Raw genomic sequence first — 17859 nt, forward strand, 5'->3', positions numbered from 1 at the left:
ATCCAGAATCTACAATGAACTCAAACAAATTTACAAGAAAAAAACAACCGCATCAAAAAGTGAGTGAAGGATATGAACAGACACTTCTCAAAAGAAAACATTTATGCAGCCAACAGACACATGCAAAAATGCTCATCATCACTGGCCATCAGAGAAATGCAAATCAAAACCACAATGAGATACCATCTCACACCAATTAGAATGGCGATCATTAAAAAGTCAGGAAACAACAGGTGCTGGAGAGGATGTGGAGAAATAGGAACACTTTTACACTGTTGGTGGGACTGTAAACTAGTTCAACCATTGTGGAAGTCAGTGTGGCAATTCTTCAGGGATCTAGAACTAGAAATACCATATGACACAGCCATCCCATTACTGGGTATATACCCAAAGGATTATAAAACACACTGCTATAAAGACACATGCACACGGAAGTTTATTGTGGCACTATTCACAATAGCAAAGACTTGGAACCAACCCAAATGTCCAACAATGATAGACTGGATTAAGAAAATGTGGCACATATACACCATGGAATATTATACAGCCATAAAAAATGATGAGTTCATGTCCTTTGTAGGGACATGGATGAAGCTGGAAACCATCATTCTCAGCAAACTATCGCAAGGACAAAAAACCAAACACCGCATGTTCTCACTCATAAGTGGGAATTGAACAATGAGAACACATGGACACAGGAAGGGGAACATCACACACTGGGGCCTGTTGTGGAGTGGGGGGAGGGGTCAGGGATAGCATTAGGAGATATACCTAATGTTAAATGGAGAGTTAATGGGTGCAGCACACCAACATGGCACATGTGTACATATGTAACAAATCTGCACGTTGTGCACATGTACCCTAAAACTTAAAGTATAATAAAAAAAAAGAAGGGAGGGAGGAAAAGAGGGAAGAACGAGGGAGGCAGAAATGTCAATGAACATTTAAATTGTTTCAATAGCTTGGCTATTGTGAACAGTGTTGGAACAAACAAGAAGTGTGGAAATCTCTTCAGTGTTCTGATTTCAATTCTTTTGGAGACATACCCAGATATGGGATTTTTGAATCATACGGTAGTTCTATTTTTAATTTTATGAAGAACCTTTATATTGTTTTTCCTATAGCAGCCCCATTTCACATTCCCACCAGCCATGTACAATGTTCTAAGTTCTCCACATTCTTACAAACACTTATCTTGTTTTCTTTCTTTCTTTCTTTCTTTTTTTAATAATAACCATCCTGACAGGTACAAGGTGATTGTTCATTGTGGTTTTGATTTGTATTTCCTTGATGATTATTGACATTATGTTTCTTTTGTAAAATTTTAACTTTTATTTTAGATACAGGGGGTACCTGTATAAGTTTGTTACATGGGTATATTACATGATGCTGAGGTTTGGAGTAGGGATACTGTCACCCAGTTAGTGAGCTTAGTATACAATAGGTAGTTTTTTGAACATGTTTTTATATCTCTTGGCAATTTGTGTTTTTTTTTTTTAGTGAAATGACTATGTAAGTCCTTTATCCATGTTTTAAATTGAGTTACTTGGGTTTTTTTTGTATTGTTTTGCTATTGATTTGTAGAACCTTCTTATATATATTGAAGATTAACCCTTAAACTATGTTTTGCAAATAGTTTTTTTTCATCTTATAGGAATGGAATTTAAGAATGAAATTCTGTTTCCTATAGCATTAAAAAAAAGTAAACTATTTAGGAATAAGCTTAACCAAGGAGGTTAAAGCCATGTTTACTGAAAACTGCAAAATATTGATAACAAATTAAATAAGGCACAAATAAATGGAAAGACATTCTGTGCTGATGGCTTAGAAAACTATTACTGTCAAAATGTTCATACTACTCAAAGTGATCCACAAGTTTAATGCAATCCCTATGAAAATCTCAATGGCAGTTTTTACAGAACAGAAAACAAAATGTTAGAGCCACTTGGGAAATCATGCAGGACAGGAGGCAGGACTAGATTGCAGCTCCTGCTTGGACAAACAGAGCGGTGTGTGGTGGCTTGCATCATAAACTTTTGCTCCAGAATGACTGCAGGAATACATTATGAAAGCCAGGAGAACCCACAGACCCTCTGAAGGAAGCAGATTGCTCCTGCAAGACCCGGGAGACACCCCAAATAATATGAGTGTCCCAACTGTGAAAGTAAGAAAGGGAGATCATCTGCCCCTGAACACCATCCCCTCACTCCTGGGGAAGCTGAAGATCTAGATCGTGGGAGAAGATTCTGACCTTACCTGGAGCTGAGTCAATTTAGAGAGCCAAGTGAAATACAGGGGTAGGGGAAGCAGCAGGAAAAACCCTGTGGGCTTTCTGGGTCCCCTAGCAAGCCAATTCTGCTTGATTCACAGGGGTCCTTGGGGAGGGAAGCTAGAGGCACTGGAAAAAGGCCACAGGGAGAAGGAAACCTCTATATGAACTTTGTAACCACTTGAACCCATCGAGAAGTCTCCTGGCCAGAACTTGAAGGAGGGAGTGAATCTGGTGTGGGGACTCCACAGGAGGGGGAAGAACGAAAGTCCTGTTTGCTTTCGCAGCTGGGAGGCAGGTAGCTTGGGGTAAGTTCTCAGCCCTGCTCACCCACTGCCTACAAACAGACTCAATGCTGTTGGGTGGGGAGGGCAGAGTGGGAGTGAGACTGGCCCTTTGGGTTGAGTGGGAGCTGGGTGAGGCCTGTGACTGCTGGCTTTCCCCTACTTCCCTGACAACCTGCATGACACAGTAGATGCAGCCATAATCCTCCTATGAACATGACTCCATTGACCTGGGAACCTCACCTCCATCCCCCACAGCAGCCGCAGCAAGACCCACCCAATGAGAGTTTCAGCTCAGACATGCCTAGCCCTGCCCTCACCTAATGGTCCTTCCCTACGCCCCCTGGTAACTGAAGACAAAGGGTATGTACTCTTGGGAGCTCTAGGGCCCTGCCCATTGCCTGCTCCTCCCCATATTACCACAGCTGATGCTCTCTTGAAAGCACCACCTCCCTGCAGGAGGCCGACCAGCACAAACAGTGCATTAAACAACAAAAGCAAGGGACACTCACAGTCCATTTCACCCCCCTGCCACCTCCACAGGAGCAAGTGCTGGTATCCACACCTGAGAGACCCACAGACGGTTCACATCACAGGACTCTATTTAGAAAACTCCTGGTACCAGCCCAGAGCCTGGTAGACTTGCTGGGTGGCTAGATCCAGAAGAGAGATAACAGTCAGCACAGATCAGCTCTCAGGAATCCACATCCCTAGGAAAAGGGGGTGAGTACCACATCAAGGGAAAACCCCATAGGACAAAAGAATCTGAACGACAGCCTTAAGCCCTAGACCTTCCCTCTGACAGAGCCTACACAAATGAGAAGGAACCAGATAACCAACTCTGGTAATATGGCAAAACAAAGTTCTTTAATACTCCCCAAAATCACACTAGCTCACCAGCAATGGATCCAAACCAAGAAGAAATCCCTGATTTACCTGAAAAAGAATTCAGAAGGTTAGTTATTAAGCTACTCAGGGAGGCAACATAGAAAGGTGAAGCCCAATTTAAGGAAATAAAAAAAAGATACAAGAAGTGAAGGGAGAAATAGTCAATGAAATAGATAGCATAAATAAAAAACAATCAAAACTTCAGGAAACAGTGGATGCACTTATAGAAATGCAAATTGCTCTGGAAAGTCTCAGCGATATAACCAAACAAGCAGAATAAAGAACTTCAGAGCTCAAAGACAAGGTCTTTGAATTAACCCAATCTAATAAGGACAAACAAAAAAATAATTAAAAAATATGAACAAAGCCTCCGAGAAGTCTGGGATTATGTTAAATGATTAAACCTAAGAATAATTGGCATTCCTGAGGAAGAAGAGAAATCTAAAAGTTTGGAAAACATATTTGGGGTAATAATTGAGGAAAACTTCCCTGGGCTTGCTAGAGACCTAGACATCCAAATACAAGAAGCACAAAGAACACCTGGGAAATTCATCACAAAGAGATCATCGCCTAGGCACTTCATCATCAGGTTATCTAAAGTTAGGATGAAGGAAAGAATCTTAAGAGCTGTGAGGCAAAAGCACCAGGTAACCTATAAAGGAAAACCTATCAGATTAACAGCAGATTTATCAGCAGAAACCCTACAAACTAGAAGGGATTGGGGCCCTATATTCAGCCTCTTCAAACAAAACAATTATCTGCCAAAAGTTTGGTATCCAGCAAAACTAAGTTCATAAGTGAGGGAAAGATGCAGACTTTTTCAGACAAACAAATGAGCAGAGAGAATTCACCACTACCAAGCCAACACTACAAGAACTGCTAAAAGGATCTCTAAATCTTGAAACAAATCCTGGAAACACATCAAAACAGAACCTCTTTAAAGCACAAATCTCACAGGACCTATAAAACAAAAATACAATTAAAAAACAAAAAACAAAAACCAAGATACACAGTCAACAAATAGCATGATGAATGAAATGGTACCTCACATCTCAATATTAGCTTTTAATGTAAATAGCCCAAACTCTCCACTTAAAAGAGAGTGAATTGCAGAATGGATAAGAATTCACCAACTAACTATCTGCTGTCTTCAAGAGACTCACCTAACACATATTGGACTCACATAAACTTAAGATAAAGGGGTGGAAAAACACATTCCATGCAAGTGAACACCAAAAGCAAGCAAGAGTAGCTATTCTTATACCAGACAAAACAAACCCTAAAGCAACAGCAGTTAAAAAAGACAAAGAGGGCTATTATCTAATGACAAAAGGCCTTGTCTAACAGAAAAAATCACAATCCTAAATATATATGCACCTAACACTCTATCTCCCAAATTTATAAAGCAATTACTAATAGACCTAGGAAATGAGATAGACAGCAACACAATAATAGTAGGGGAATTCAATACTCCACTGACAGCACTAGACAGGTTATCAAAACAGAAACTCAACAAAGAAACAATGGATTTAAACTGTAGCCTGGGAGAAATGGATGTAACAGATATATACAGAACATTCTTCCCAACAATCGCAGAATATACATTCTGTTGAACAGCATATGGTACTTCCTCCAAGATAGACCATATGATAGGCCACAAAATGAGTCTCAATAAATTTAAGAAAATTTAAATTATATCAAGCACCCTCTCAGACAACAGTGGAACAAATCTGGAAATCATCTTGAAAAGGAACCTTTAAAATCAGGCAAATACATGGAAATTAAAGAATCTGCTCCTGAATAATCATTGGGTCAAAATGAAATCAAGATGGAAATTAAAAAATTATTTGAACTGAATGACAACAGTGACAAAACCTATCACAACTTCTGGGATACAACAAAGGTGCTGCTAAGAGGAAAGTTCATAGCCCTAAACACCTATATCAAAAAGTCTGAAAGAGTACAAACAGACAATCTAAGGTCATACCTCAAGGAACTAGATAAGCAAGAACAAATCAAACCCAAACTCAGCAGAAGAAAGGAAATTACCAAGACCAGAGCAGAACTAAATGAAATTGAAACAAACAAACAAACAAACAAACAAAATACAAAAGATAAATGAAACAAAAAGCTGATTCTTTGAAAAAATAAATAAAATTGATAGCCCATTACCAAGATTAACCAAGAAAAGAAGAGCAAAAACGCAAATAAACTCAATTGGAAACAAAATGGGAGATATTACAACTGACATCAAAGAAATACAAAAGATCATTAAAGGCTACTGTGGACACTTTTAAATACATAAACTAGAAAACCTAGAGGAGATGAATAAATCCCTGGAAAAATACAACTCTCCTAGCTTAAATCAGGAAGAATTAGATACCCTGAACAGACCCAAAAAAAGCAGCAAGATTGAAATGGTAACTTAAAAATTTCCAACAAAAAAGTCCAGGTCCAGATGGATTCACAGCAGATTTCTACCAGACATTTAAAGAAGAATTGGTACCAATCCTATTGACACTATTCCACATGATAGAGAAAGAGGGAACCCTCTCTGAATCATTCTATGAAGCCAGTGTCACCCTAATACCACAACCAGAAAGGAAATCACAAACAAACAAAAATCCTACAGTCCAATATCCCTGGTGAACATAGATGCTAACATCCTTTATGAATTACTAGCTAACAAAATCCAGCAACATATGAGAAAGATAATTCACCATAATCAAGTGGGTTTCATACCAGGATTCAGGGATGATTTAACATATGCAAGTCAATAAATGTGATATACCACACAAACAGAATTAAAAACAAAAATCACATGATCATCTCAATAGCTGCAGAAAAAGAATACATTCAACAAAATCTGGCATCCCTTTATGATTAAAACTCTTAGCAAAATTGGCATAGAAGGGATATATCTCAATGTAGTAAAAGCCGTCTAAGACCAACTCACAGCCAACATAATACTGAATGGGGAAAAGTTGAAAGCATTCCCTCTGAGAACTGGAACAAGACAAGGATGCCCACTCTCACCACTCTTCTTTGACATAGTACTGGAAGTCCTAGCCAGAGCAATCAGACAAGAGAAAGAAATAAAGGGCATCTAAATCAGGAAAGAGGAAGTCAAACCTCCTCTGTTCACTGACGACATGATTGTTTACCTAGACAGCCCTAAAGACTTCTTCAGAAAGCTCCTAGAATTGATAAAATAATTCAGCAAAGTTTCTAGATACAAAATTAATGTACACTATTCAGTAGCTCTTCTATACACAAATAGTGACCAAGCTGAGAATCAAATCAAGCACTCAACCCCTTTTATAATAGCTGCAAAAAAATTAAAATACTTAGGAATATACCTAACCAAGGAGGTGAAAAACCTCTACAGGTAAAATGACAAAACATTGCTGAAAGAAATCCTAGATGACACAAACAAATGCAAACACATCTCATGCTCATAGAAGGGTAGAATCAATATTGTGAAAATGACCATGCTACCAAAAGCAATCTATAAATTCAATGCAATTCCCATCAAAATATCACCTTCATTCTTCAGAGAACTAGAAAAAACAATCCTAAAATTCATATGGGACCAAAAAAGAGCTCACATAGCTAAAGCAAGGCTAAGCAAAAAGAACAAATCTGGATTACCTGATTTCAAACTATACTGTAAGGCCATAGTCACCAAAACAGCATGGTACTTATATAAAAATAGGGCCAAAAATCAATGGAACAGAATAGAGAACCCAGAAATAAATCCAAATACTTACAGCCAACTGATCCTCAACAAAGCAAACAAAAACATAAAGTGAGGAAAGGACACCCTATTTAACAAAGGGTGCTGGGATAATTGGCAAGCCACATGCAGGAGAATGAAACTGGATCTTCATATCTCACCCCATACAAAAATCAGCTCAAGATGGATCAAGGACTTAAATCTAAGACATGAAACTATAACAACTATAAAACTATAAAAATCCTAGAAGATAACATTAGAAAAATCCCTCTAGACATTGGCTTAGGCAAATATTTCATGACTAAGAACCCAAAAGCAAATGCAATAAAAACAAAAATAAATAGCTGGGACTTAAAGGAAAGAACTTTTGCACAGCAAAAAGAACAGTCAGCAGAGTAAACCAACAACCCACAGAGTGGGAGAAAATCTTTACAATATATACATCTGACTAAGGACTAATATCAAGAATCTACAACAAACTCAAACAAATTAGCAAGAAAAAAACAATCTCATCAAAAAGTGTGCTAAAGACATGAATGCATAATTCTCAAAAGAAGATACACAAGTAGCCAACAAACATATGAAAAAATATGCAACCTACTAATGATTAGGGAAATGCAATTCAAAACCGCAATGCAATACCACCTTACTCCTGCAAAATGTCCATAATAAAAAAACTAAAAAAAAATAGATGTTGGTGTGGATGTGATGGACAGAGAACACTTCTATATTGCTGGTGGGAATGTAAGCTAGTAAAACCACTGTGGAAAACAGTATGGAGATTCTGTAAAGAACTAAAAGTGGAACTACCATTTGATCCAGCAATCCCACTGTTAGGTATCTACCCAGAGAAAAAGAAGTCATTATACAAAAAAGATATTTGTACATGCATGTTTATAGCAGTACAATTCACAACTGCAAAAATGTGGAACCAACCCAAATGCTCATCAATCAATGAGTGGATAAAGAAACTGTGATGTATAGATACAATGAAATACTACTCTGCCATAAAAAGGAATGAATTAATGGCATTCACAGTGACCTGGATGAGATTGGAGACTATTATTCTAAGCGAAGTAGCTTAGGAATGGAAAACCAAACATTGTATGTTCTCATTCATAAGTGGGAGCTAAGCTATGAGGATGCAAAGATATAAGAATGACACAATGGACTTTAGGGACTCAGGGGGAAAGGGTGGGAAGGGTGTGAGGGATAAAAGACTACAAATTGGGTGCAGTGTATACTGCTTGGGTGGTGGGTGCACCGAAATCTCACAAATCACCACCAAAGAACTTACTCATGTAACCCAACATCATCTGTTCCCTAGTAACATATGGAAATAAAAAAATCTAGTATAAAAAGATTAAAATTCACATGGTACCACAAAAGACTCTGAATAACCAAGAAACTGGGAGAAAGAAAAAAATATGGTGAGCTACCTTAGGTTGAGGGGCTATGAGAAAGACCAGGGCAGCAAGAAGTATGTGTTGCAGAAAGTTTTCATCCAAGTCTTTCTTCCCAGTGATTCACAGCAGGCTTATGTTTCTCTGAATCCAGAATCCTAAGAAAATTCTGTCAAAAAATTGGGAACATGAGAAAAAGCATTACAATTATCTTGAAATAATTAAAGCTTTACAGTCAACACAGAGAAATTACTGATTTGAAGGAAACCACTATGCCACATTGAAAGCAAGAGCAGGAAATGTTGACATCCAGAATCAAAGGTTAAGTAGACATTTTCTGAGAACAGCATAGAAACACTTAGGTTAGAATCTGTCACAATCTGACCAATCAATCTTGCTTATTGCTGCTTCGGTGCTATGCATGTTCATGACTCACCCTTGGCAGATAACAGGGTCATGAACATGCATACCAATAAAATGGATATTAGTTTGTATACATACTATAATTTATACAAATCTTATAACAGTGTTTCAAGAATTAAGATGCTTAGGGAGTAAAATAATTTTAACCTTGCTAAAACATCTCACTGTTCATATTTGTAAACTAGCCAATGATATTTACTGTTGTTTTCTAGTTTTTGAAACTTTGCTATAGGCTGAACATCTTTTTAAATATTATTAAACAATATTTTCAAACTAGAAGGAATATTAAGATCTATATTTTGAGTAAAAAGTATGAGGAATATTTGAAGTAGTTTATGAATAACCTATAATTTAGGGAATTCTTTTATTTTTCATTCCCAAATCCCAAAGATTAATATCTGATGGGAGTGTGGCAAAACTCACATGTATTTCAAGTAATCCCTACTGTTTTCTGTACCTTACCTCAATGTACCTTTTCTTTCATTTTCACAAACAGCATTCAATTGTTTATTTTCCATCATATCTGAACTTACTTTTCATCCGTGGCTACTTTTCTGTTTGCCTATTGGTTGAGTTTTTCCTATGATCACTAACATTGATCTCTTTCCACAAGACACTAACACTGTTTTCAACGGTGAAGCAGAAGAATTTTCTGTTCCAGGCATATATTTGCTTACACACCTAGAAGTTTCTGTTATTAAGCTGTTTTAGAAGCCTCTTGAAGTTGCTAAGAATGAACTGCTTTATGCTGTATAAACCACTTTATTTTTGTTCTTGTTTCACATTGGCTATTACAGACACTGGCATTTTGCTGTAAGAACAAACATGATCATTCATTTTCCTTCTGTTGAAATTCAATGATTCTCATATGACTAGAACCTTCCACCTTAGGGGAAGGCTTGCTGTGTCATGTCCTGCAATGCCAGAGTTCGTAGCTTTCTATTGTTTGGGTCCTTACTCTGGAACACTCCCTTTCATTATTTTGAAAAAATAATGAGCAACATCTTTTTGTAATAACTCCAAATGGACTAAAATAAGTGTTTGCAAGCCATTTTTTTGGTTGAAATGGGAACATTTAATAAACTCTCCAGAAAAAAAGCCCACTAATGATTGTTTGATAAATCTGATCATGTATTGAACAGAAGAATACCATTGACAAAGTTGGTGCCCCTTTTTAACCCATAAAATATGAAATAGCAACACAAACACATGTATTCAGGTTACTGTATGTTGGAATCCAAAAAGCTTGTTCATGTGCATTATCTTACTTCATTCTTGGTGGGGAACAGAGTGAACTCAGAGGTCGTACTATAATAATTTATTAATTATTTTCAGATGTGAAACAGAAGCTCAGGAAGTTGAAATAATTTGTTCAACTTCACACGACTGGTTAATAGCAGTGATGAGACTCTAGTTAATTTATTTATTGCAATATAATATTTAATGACTTGACCATATGGTATTAGCATTTAATAGCACCATTCTAGGCACTGGAAATACAAACATAAATAAGATGGAATTTCTAGTTTCATGTAATCTTAGTTGGTATTTTTTTTTTTTAATATGTGTATTGCTTTTCTTCTTGGACTGAGCAGTCATGATCGAACAATATGATTTGGGGAAATAAACAGTTGAGTGAAACACAATATGCTACCACACTGTGGTTTCTCTGGACCACGGTATGTGATAATCAAGGTGATCCTGGATCTGGGGAGCCAGCCTGAGGCATGTGATGGCTGCATCACATTCAGCCAGTCCTGATGCCTCCATTGTAGTGGTTTGCATTCCATTAGAAGAAATTTGTCAGGTCACTCATGATTCTTTTTTTTTTTTTTTTTGACAGGGTCTCACTCTGTTGCCCAGGCTGGAGTGCAGTGGCATGATCTCAGCTCACTGCATTCTCCACCTCCTGGGCTCAAGCTATCCTCCCACCTCAGCCTCCCAAGTAGCTGGGATTACAGGAGCATGCTACCACGCCTGGCTACTTTTTTTTTTTTTTTTTTTTAAGAGAAGGTATTTTGCCATGTTGCTCAAGTTGGATTAATGATTCTTATGATTTTTACCTTCCCTCTAGATCTCAAGTGTTTTTTCTTGAGCTGTTTTATTATTAATGGATTGACTGATTTGTACAGCTTTCCCACCTAATTGATTTTTGCTGTATATGTGAGTGTCAAATGTTTGAAATTACGTCCTAAGTCTGACAGAAACCTATGAAGCTTTAATGAGGCTCATGGCCTAATGTTGTTCCATACTGTCATAAATATTAGTTATTTTACCACTATACTCTCTTTAAATATAAATATAAAATAAACTGACACCTTTATTCAAATCATCCCCTGACTTAAAGCCTAGGGCAAAGATATTTTCTGTGATACACAAATATCTAGGATTTCCCAATCAGTATATAAGGCAGATGCATGATGGATTTAGACAAAACCATCATTTAGCAATTGAATTATCCTATTTGAATGAAAATAGTACAGTGTTTTATATTAGTTGCTTTTTGTTTTGTCACTAATATAAACCTTTGAAAAGTAAACCGTGACTACATAAATGTGGGCTTACCATGAATAGATTTGTGTTTGTGCTATAAATTGTCGTTTCTGGGATTTTTTTGAATTACCAAGTTTTATATGCACAATCATCTTTGCAAATTAAAGTGTAGGTTTCTTTAACCAGCTTGTGAAATATTTTATTTTATTTTTCCAATACTATTTTACTCATAGAAAGGAACAAAATAAATATATCTTAATTATATTATTTAAAATGCTTAAATGAGGGAATAAGAAAAGGTACTAAGGACTCTTCTTAGAAGCCATTTCTGAGTGTTTGTGGTATGTGTAATTCTCTACAGGACATAAAATAATACATCAGGTACACATAAAAAGTAAAATTTTTATATCAGTATTAGTTCTGGGGTGGTTTATACTTCATGCTGGGAAGGTTAATCGTATAATGGAAATATGTATTTTCCGGCACTAAAATACAGATTCAAAGACCCAATTGAGCCCATACTGTGAAATTGTGACCCTTTTTTATGTGAGGTTGGCAGCTATGTATCTATTGTTTTAGACACAAAATGTACTCTGGGTACAGGGCCTATTTATCCACAACATAAACGGAAAACATTGACCATGAAGAAATGCTACAGCAAGTATTCTCAATAACTGCTATTTAGAAAGTCAACTACCACTGTCCCTACAATGCAGTACTTATCTGTGCTAGTCTTTCTTCATTTATCCTGTTTCATTTCCATTGATCTCCTTCTTTTCCAGTCTACTTATTAATCTTCCTCAAAAAGCAATTACCTTAAAAAAGCAAAAAGGTAAATAAATGAAGCAAGACTCATATTCCTGTTGACTCATCTCAATATTTAGATTCTGGATGATTAAATCCAGATGTTGTTAAGTTTTTTTTTTTTTTTTTTTTTTTTTTAAAAAGGACTTGACCAGGAGTTGGAAAACTGATTATGGCCTCATTGCCTCAAGAAATTAGCTCTTTGACTTGGGAAGAACACTTTTTATTTATGGATCCCATTTCATCATGGTTTGGTATATAAATCTTTCCAGTTCTAAATCTATCATTCTGTAACTCAAAATATCTCAGTCCTCCTCTCTCTGTTTCCATAAGAAAAAAATGTTAGGGGCCTGAATCATTCAGGAAATAGATGGCACTCTCAAAAAAGTTAATGAGACAGCCTCAAGGGGCTACTTACAAATATGTGAGCAAAGAAAACCAAAAAACAATGTTGATGCATTCTAGAACTAACTCCAATTTGAAGCCATTATCACGCTTAGGCTTGACTAATGATAAAGACTAAGGTAAAGAGAAAGAGCAGTTATTAGAGCCTGCAAAGAAAGAGCTTTGGAGAGGGCTGCTTAGCAAGAGCTATGGGCTTCAGTGGAAGTTTGCAGATACGGCCAACTGAAGACTAGTTGAGGGTATACCTCCTTACCTCTCTTTCCTCCCAGTTTGAAACTTCCTGTCAGTTCGTCCTATTGGTTAAACCTAAAAGGAATTAGAAGGCAAGGCATTCCAGTTGATACAGTCCATACAGGTCAATTTTGTGGGGCATTGAGTGGGGTGGAGAGTGGATTTGGAGTAACTTACAAAGAACATTCAGCTCAGGGTTATCCTACTAAAAGATGGAAGAGAAATCTGGACACAGTGATGAGTAGATGGTATTTTCTGGCAAATCCTCATCTTCTGGATGTTAGCAGCCTAGTTCACCATGATTGTAAGCTTTAGCAGGAACTTCATATGTGGCTGAGAGAGGCTGTTCTCACAGACTGGAGAAGGTGGTAAAAAGGAACAGGGATCAGAAAGAATTTACTTAAGTAATTTTTCCATAATGATTCCTTTTATATATAATTCATCACTTCTTACTTTGTAAGAACAAGTGCTCTAAAGATTACTATCATAACTAACATATTTGATTATCCCGGTGCTCTCCTTTTATAATGAAGTGGATATAAAATGATCAGAACAGGATAATTTTGTAATGAAGAAAAAATTCCATGGGGCATACTTTCTCATCTGTAATTATTCTACAAATGTCTACTTTGCATGAAAAACAACACAGTTTTAAGGCATGCAAAGCTGTGTTAATGACCAGCTATATTTCCATAAAAGCAGATGCCAGGAAAGTATAGTAAGGAAGTAAAACCAAATTGAGTCTACAATGAACACCAAAACTGGACTGTCTGCTTTTGAAAAAACTGAGCAGACTATGTAAAATGAATGAATAAATATGCACATAGTTAACCATAGCTTATAACAAACAGCGAATTCACCAGAAACCTCTTTATTTCTATGTGTTTAAATTTGCTACTGTAACCACGAGATGCTGTTATTTTAAACATAGATGTCTCAGAAGATCTTTTATGACGAGGTTTTCAATACACTCAAAATGGAGTGCACGTTGTAATGCTTGTTGAATTGCAACAAGATGCCTTCGCTGTTAATTTTGGGAGAAGCAATATGTAGCTCCAAATCAAGTGGGTGCGCAAAATAAAGACTGGAAGAAATTGATTATCTCTCGTTTTTCTTTATTTCCCAGGTGACAACATTCATCGCTTTGCTGCTGCACTTAACCTAGCAAAAACGCATCTGATCTCTTAAAAAAATGCCTTCCTTTATGTTGTGAGAGAGTCAGGAATTGAAATTTGATTAACCTCTGCTGAACCAGAATGATTAGAAAGCATTTCAATTTGAATCCAATGTTGTACAGGGATTCTACTAAGGTGTAGATGATTTCATAAAGAATGCCAAGGCCTCATTTTGTAGTGTATCTTGCCAGAACCCAGATATGAGGCCATCTTGGATTTCATCTGAGGAAATACAGGGGCATTTCACAATTGATAACATCCTAGATTTTCTAGCATTCTTATCTCCATAAAATTCTTTCATAATCATTATTTTGTTTTACACTTATAAAATAAATAGGGCAAAGTTTGTTTTATCCATTTGAAAAAACTATGAAAGTGAGACACACTTATTAAAGAAGCTAGATTTCCTTTACCTACATAATTTTAACTTGCTTGATTCCAGGCACTTGATCATCCACTTCCATGTTTTCATACTTAACCCACTCAGCATCTCTGTGAATGCAATGCCACCTACAATACTTTACATGTGAAGAAAATGAGACTCAGAGAGGGAAGATCATTTTCCCAGTCAATAAGCCTGAGTAACTATCTACACGTAGCCCTGCATCTCTCAGAGCCTGGACCCTTTTCATTATTCTTTAATGTCACACAAAGTACTACCAATAGTAACAAAAACACTTTTACTCTGACACCAGAATAAAGCTACAAAATATGAATGTTAAGAGCAAAATTACATTATGCGTAAGATAATTATATATTTTATACTTTCTCTAAATTCTTGGTATTTTATTATTTTATTTTTATTTTTTGCCTTTCAAACTTTAAATCTTTTTAAAAATAGTAACCTAACTCTCCATCTTTAAAGTAAAGGAAGTAAAACAGGTCACTATGCTTTGCCTAATTCTATGTCTTTGGATTAGAAAAAAAATTTGATAGTTAGGGTTTTAAAAACATTGTCCAAAAGGACAATTCTATCACAGTGAGCAACTGTTAGCTACTGATATGGTTTGGATTTGTGTCCCCACTTAAACCTCATGCTGAACTGTAATCCTCAGTTTTGGAGGAGGGGACCCAGTGGGAGGTGATTGGATCAAGGGGGCAGATTTACCTCTTGCTGTTCTCATGATAGTGGGTGAGTTCTCAAGATACCTGGTTGTTTAAAAGTGTGTAGCACCTCCCGCTTCTCTCTCTCCCTCCTGCTGTGGCTATATTAAGACATGTCTTCTTCCCCTTCACCTTCAGCCATGATTTTAAGTTTCCTGAGGCCTCTTTCCTGTACAGCCTGCAAAACCATGAGCCAATTAAATCTCTTTTCTTTATAAATTACCAAGTTTTAGGTATTTCTTTTTTTGAGACAGAGTCTCGCTCTGTTGCCCAGGCTGGAGTGTGGTCACATGATCTCCACTCACTGCAACCTCTGCCTCCCAGGTTCGAGTGATTCTCCTGCCTCAGCTTCCCAAGTAACTGGGACTACAGGTGCATGCCACCACACCCGGCTAATTTTTTGTGTCTTTAGTAGAGACAGGGTTTTACCATGTTAGCCAGGATGTTCTCAAACTCCTGAGCTCAGGCAGTCTGCCTGCCTTGGCCTCCCAAAATGCTGGGATTACAGGAGTAAGCCACAATGCCCGGCCTATGTATTTCTTTATAGCAGTGTGAGAATGAACTAATAAAGTTACTATTATTAATACATTAAATTTTCTACTCTAACCAATTGCAGAAAACTGAAAATTAGGATAACCTTTTTATGAAATGTAAATAATTTTTTTTATTTTAACATGGTTTTCAGTCACACCATATCCCTTAAGCATATTTCCGTATTTATAAATACTTATACTAGCTTAAAAAAAAAAGGTATATCCTTTGCTTTGACTCAAATATCCATGCAGAACCCTGACAGGTTATTAAAGGCCATATTTATTGACTTGTTGAAATTATATCTGTTAGCCTTTCATGCATATGAAGAGTAAGAATTACTGGTAATGAACTTTTCAAAGAAAAAATGTTCTTTGCTAACCATGGACTAGGCATCAACAGAGAGTGCAAAAACTACATAGTGGAACAAATTATGTGTGCATATGAGGTAATTTATCTTGGTTATATGTGATTTTCAATGTATCATCTGTTGAATTAACTCCTAAAATTTATGATTTATGTCATAAAGACACTTAATAAGAAAGAAAGTTTTAATTTAACTCTCTCCCGATGGCTAAGATTGAATACATTCATACCACATTGTTTTCCTCTTCTTCCTGATTACAGAGCTAGAGCATATTTGCCTGCCAACATTAGTTTTGTGTTTCCATGGAATTTGAGCAAAACTCTTGCACTTCTCTCCCAGGATTAATCCATACAAATCACATCTAAAATTATCTTTCCCCATTCGTTTACTGAGCAAAATGGACTTCAAGGACCTAAAGGAGGTTAATACCACAAGATGGAGGAGCTTGAGTCTGAATCATTGTATGTGAAGTCATCTGCCAATTACATAAATTGAATTCCTGGTGAGTGTGAAATACACATGTAGCCAGGTAATTTTGGAGTGAATGTTACAGAAATTTACTCACCCTGCCTAATACACTCCTACCATTTCAATTAATTAGTTCTACTGTATGTTTAATGGGATGAAATGTATGTATATGTTTGTATTCTATATTATCTATGTTATGCATAACATATAAATTTCTAACATAAGCGTCACTATTGAGTCCTTTCAACATTGTTCCTTGTGGTTATATAACAACATTTTAATGCTTAATAGTAATGAAGAAAGGAGTTCACAGTCATTATAGTTTATCTTGTTCTTAAGTTTTCATCTATATATTCAAGTGATGGGATGCTAACTCCAGTTCTTGCCACATGAAGTGCAATATCTTTAAAAGTTCCTTGATCAACAAATAGTACTTCTAAATCACTTAGTGGTTTTATCTGAAAAAAAGATGTGTGTGCATTTTTTCATGTGTTTTTTGGCTGCATAAATGTCTTCTTTTGAGAAGTATCTGTTCATGTCCTTTGCCCACGTTTTGATGGGGTTGTTTGTTTTTTTCTTGTAAATTTGTTTGAGTTCATTGTAGATTCTGGATATTAGCCCTTTGTCAGATGAGTAGGTTGCAAAAATTTTCTCCCATTTTGTAGGTTGCCTGTTCACTCTGATGGTAGTTTCTTTTGCTGTGCAGAAGCTCTTTAGTTTAATTAGATCCCATTTGTCGATTTTGGCTTTTGTTGCCTTTGCTTTTGGTGTTTTAGACATGAAGTCCTTGCCCATGCCTATGTCCTGAATGGTATTGCCTAGGTTTTCTTCTAGGGTTTTTATGGTTTTAGGTCTAACATGTAAGTCTTGAATCCATCTTGAATTAATTTTTGTATAAGGTGTAAGGAAGGGATCCAGTTTCAGCTTTCTACATTTGGCTAGCCAGTTTTCCCAGCACCATTTATTAAATAGGGAATCCTTATCCCATTGCTTGTTTTTGTCAGGTTTGTCAAAGATCAGATAGTTGTAGATATGCATCATTATTTCTGAGGGCTCTGTTCAGTTCCACTGATCTATGTCTCTGTTGTGGTACCGGTACCATGCTGTTTTGGTTACTGTAGCCTTGTAGTATAGTTTGAAGTCAGGTAGTGTGATGCCTCCAGCTTTGTTCTTTTGGCTTAGGATTGACTTGGCAATGCAAGCTCTTTTTTGGTTCCATATGAACTCTAAAGTACTTTTTTCCAATTCTGTGAATAAAGTCATTGGTAGCTCGATGGG

The 17859-nt window shown here is 36.6% G+C and overlaps 1 long non-coding RNA gene across 1 annotated transcript in view; it reads right to left on the reverse strand.

The window, feature by feature from the left end:
* Window positions 1-12975, reverse strand: part of LOC131382927 (uncharacterized) — a 22980-nt gene extending 10005 nt beyond the window's left edge. Inside the window, exons 1-2 of the long non-coding RNA XR_009212555.1 lie at window positions 12959-12975; window positions 8617-8749 (exon numbers count right to left, since the gene is read on the reverse strand). This is a non-coding gene — a long non-coding RNA (uncharacterized LOC131382927). The remainder of the gene's footprint in view (window positions 1-8616; window positions 8750-12958) is intronic.
* Between the last annotated feature and the right edge of the window lie 4884 nt (window positions 12976-17859).

The sequence above is a fragment of the Hylobates moloch genome, unplaced genomic scaffold (genome assembly GCF_009828535.3).
Source record: "Hylobates moloch isolate HMO894 unplaced genomic scaffold, HMol_V3 SCAFFOLD_1, whole genome shotgun sequence".
Lineage (NCBI taxonomy): Eukaryota > Metazoa > Chordata > Mammalia > Primates > Hylobatidae > Hylobates > Hylobates moloch.